Here is a 4,339-nt window from a genome sequence, read left to right on the forward strand (position 1 = left end):
ATATTTTGGCTCCTGTGGATTCGGTTTAATTTTCCTCAGCTTCAGCTTGAACTTGCATATGAGTAGTTGATGGTCTGTTCCACAATCAGCTCCTGGCCCAGTTTTCACAGCTGATATTGAGCTTCTCCAGCAGTTTTTTTTTCCGCAGATGTAATCGATCTGATTCCTATGCATACCATCAGGTGAAATCCATGTATATAACCTGCGTTTATGTTCCTTATAAGACATATTTGCAATGAATAAGTCCTTGATTGTGCAAAATTAAATCATTCTATCTCCAGCTTAATTTCTGACACCAAGTCCATGTTTTCCAACTACTGATTCTTCTCTGTTCCCAACTTTTGCGTTCCAGTCACCCATTATTATCAATGTATCTTGATTGCATGTTCGATCGATCTCCGACTGTAAAAGTTGGTAGAAATCATCTATTTCTTCTTCTTTGGCCTTAGTTGTTGGTGCATATATCTGAATGATAGTAGTATTCACTGGACTTCCTTGTAAGCGTATGGATATAATCCTATAAGTCACAATGTTGTACTTCAAGATGGATCTAGAAATTACTTTTTTAACTCTGAAAGCAACCCTATTTTTTCTTACCTTTTCATCTCCAGAGTAATATATCATATGGTCATCCGACTCAAAATGCCCCATGCCAGTCTATCTCATCTCTCCAATGCCTAGTATGTCAATATTTATGTGTTCCATTTCTTTCTTAACAATTTCTAATTTTCCTACATTCATGGTTCTCACATTCCATGTTCAGATCACTAGTGTCTGCTTACAACTGTTCCTTTTCCTTTGTATTTCCATACTTGAAAGTTCTACCTAGGTTGCCCTTTCTGTTAGTCTACATGTGTTCTGTTGTACATAGGGTTTTCAGAGGCCTGCTATTTCAGAAATGGATGGCCAATCCTTCTTCCTAGTCTGTCTTAATCGGAATGTTTAGATTTAGAAGAGTTTCTGACAGACAAGCAATTTGTGGAGCAGTGAAAGATAAATCCTCATTGTGGAGTTAGCCATTAGTTACAGTGTTGTCCCTGCCCTTAGCCCAGTGCCTTGACTCACTTATTTCCCAGGTCCACCCTCCACCAGAATACCCCTTCACTTCTACAAATCCCTTCAGAATTTATCTTTCATTGTCCAACCCATGATCTGAGAGACATCAAGTTAAACCACCTCACTATGATTGGAACTCCAGGACAGGATGAAAAACTAAAAGCACTGGGAAAACTATGGAAGAGATTTTAGAAAAAAACTTTCCGTGTATCATGAAAAATGAAGAAATGCACATACAAGAAGCTCAGGGAATTTCAAACAGATTAGACAAAAAACCAAAACAAAACAAAACCCCAAAAGCACCAAAACCCTGAATGAAAATAGCAGCAGCAACAACAACAACAAAAGCCCAACAACAACAAAACTCCAATTCCAAGGCATATTATAGTCAAAGTCTCCCAAATCAAAGACAAGGCCCAATAATAGAAGCAGCATGAGAACAACAAAGAAAGCAGCAAGAAAACCCAACACCCTAAAATAAAAATTATAAAAAATTAGGTCAGAAATGAACAAAATAGAAAATGGAAAAACAATTGAAACCTTCAACAAGACCAGGAGTTGGTTCTTCAAATAGGTCAATAAAGTTGACAAACAACTAGTAAAAATAAAAAAAAAAAGAAAGAAAAGATACAAGTAATCTGAATAAGAGATGAAAGGGGCAATGTCACAACAGAAACAACTAAAACAAAAAGGTTAACAATGGAATATTATGGAAAAACTATACACAAACAAATATGAAAACCCAGAGGAAATGCAAACTCACAACCTACCTGAACTGACATAAACTGCAGTAGAAGACCTGACTGCTCAGGTCTCATAACAAGAGAAGAAATTGAATAGGTAGTAAAACAACTATCAAGGGGAAAAGCCCTGAACCAGATGGTTTTACTAATGAATTTTATAGAACATTCAGAGAAAAGCTGTCACCAATTTCACAGAAAGTATTTCAGAAAATCAGAAAAAGATGGAATTCTCCCAGACTCATTCTACGAAGCAAACATATCCTTGATACTAAAGTCAGATAAAGACACCACCAAAATAGAAAACTATAGGCCAAAATCCCGCATGAATATAGATGCAAAATCCCCAGTAAAATCCTGGCCAATCATGGAGTCACTATGAATTGTAGGCAACTTGATGGTACCTAACAACAACAACATGCCTACAAGAAGTTTGTTTTGTATATAAAGACATAAAAGGTTTAAAAATTTTAACATGAAAAAATGCTAAGTCTAATCAAAACATTAAGGAATGTCTGACCAGGTAGGGGTTTTTTTTGAGCAAAGAGTATTAAAGGGATAAAGAGAGCAATGTCATCCAAAGACAAGAGTCTGTTATTGATGAACTCAGAACAACAGGAAATATTTACTCACCTAAATAATGGGGCTTTCAGATACCTGAACAAAAGCAGATACAACTGAAAATAGAAGGAAATAATAAATCACAATTACAGTCAGAGATTTCAAAGCCTCTATCTTAATAAACAATCAAATAAGGAGAAAAATCAGCAGGACCTGGAAGGCTTGAACAGCACTATCAATCACCTTCACCTGATTGAAATGGATAGAAACTATTCACAATTTTCAGGTGTTCAGGAACATTTACCAAGATAGCCCACATTCTAGGCTATTTGATAAGTCTCAACAAGCCTAAAACTTAGAATGACATACAGTTAGTTCTCTTATCAACAATGGGATTAAGTAGAAATCTGTAAAATCCACAAATGCTTGAAAATTAAGTAGTACACTTCTCAATGGGTCAAAGAAAAAGTGAAAATGGAAACGAGAAAGAATAAAGAATTGAATGTTGGTGTTGGGTGGAGTCAGCTGCCTATGATACATGGCAACCCAGTGAACAACAACAGATCTGAATCTTGCCCGATCTAGCCCCATCCTCATGGTCCCTTGTCATGCTCAAGCTCATTGTGGCAGTCACTGTGCCAGTTTATCACATTGATAAATCACTTACTCTCTTTCTCTGACTCTCTTCTGTCCTCAGAATGAAAACATAACGTATCAAAATCTGTGGGACATACTAAAGCAACATCTAGAGGGAAATTCATAGCACTCCTTGCCTATATTGGAAACCCAGAACAGTTTCAAATCAGGGACTGACTTCTCATTTTAAGGAAGAGCAAGTACACTTGAAGGAAATTATAAAGATCAGCATTTATTGATGTAACTAAAATCTGATTCTTTGAAAAATCAATGAAATGGATATTCTTATTAATCTCCAGTTAGATTAAGGAAAAAAGGATACTAAATGCCAATATCAAGATGCCTTCTCAAAGGAGGACGTCAGTATAAATTCTACACATAATAAAAGAAGGATAACAAAGAAATTATGAACAGCTTTATAGAAATTAATTCTATAATTTAGATGGAATGGACAAATTCCTTGAAAAACAAAAGCTCCTAAAGTTCAGACCAGAAAAACAAAAACAAACAAACAAAAAAAAAACCCCACCACAAACTCAAACAACACTGTATTGATGAGAGAACTTGAATTCACAATTAAGTCTCTTCTCACAAAGCAGCCCTCAGGTCAGATGACATCTTTGATGAATTCTACCTTGCCAGTTCTACATGAACTTATCTAAAAATTGAAGCAGGAATATTATCCCACATGACTCGATGTCATTGTTAACTCTGGCACTAAAAACAGACAAAAGTATTGCAGGAAGAAGAGGCCATGGACCAGCACACCTCATCAAAAATGTCAAAAATCCCAAGCAAAGAACAATTGCCCTTTTCAATGTTGCAAAATGTAATTTAAAATAAAAACTAGAAAATGTGTAAATGCTTTTCATACAGTGACAGAATGCAGATTAGACTTTTTCCTACAAAAATTCCCCTCCTCTAATGGAAGACAATGCTGTGTGGTCTTTGTGCAAGAGGCTTCTGAATTTCCCTCCTACCTGAGCAGCAGCCCCAGAACCAGCTGTCAGTGACCAAACGATAACCCTCCAGCTGTCACTGTTGTGGCTTCCAGCATCTTGAGTAGATAACTGAGGAAAACCTGGGAGAACTGGAACCTGTGAGGAAGACGGAGGGGAGCATGCCTACAGCCCTTGGCAGGGCCCTAAAATTCCTAAGCTTGGACCCCGCAAGCTCCTGTCCTGCTGTATGGTGGCGGAATGTAGGGAGCTCAGGACAAAGACAGGGATGGATGTGTGTGTGTGTGTGTGTGTGTGTGTGTGTGTTGAAGGAGTGTGGGAGGGTTAGGGACCTGTTTATAGTGTAAGGTTGGCTACAGGTGTGTGTGTGTGTGTGTGTGTGTGTGT

The sequence above is a fragment of the Elephantulus edwardii genome, unplaced genomic scaffold (genome assembly GCF_000299155.1).
Source record: "Elephantulus edwardii isolate Elephantulus edwardi_28Jun2011 unplaced genomic scaffold, EleEdw1.0 scaffold00207, whole genome shotgun sequence".
In the NCBI taxonomy this organism is placed as follows: domain Eukaryota; kingdom Metazoa; phylum Chordata; class Mammalia; order Macroscelidea; family Macroscelididae; genus Elephantulus; species Elephantulus edwardii.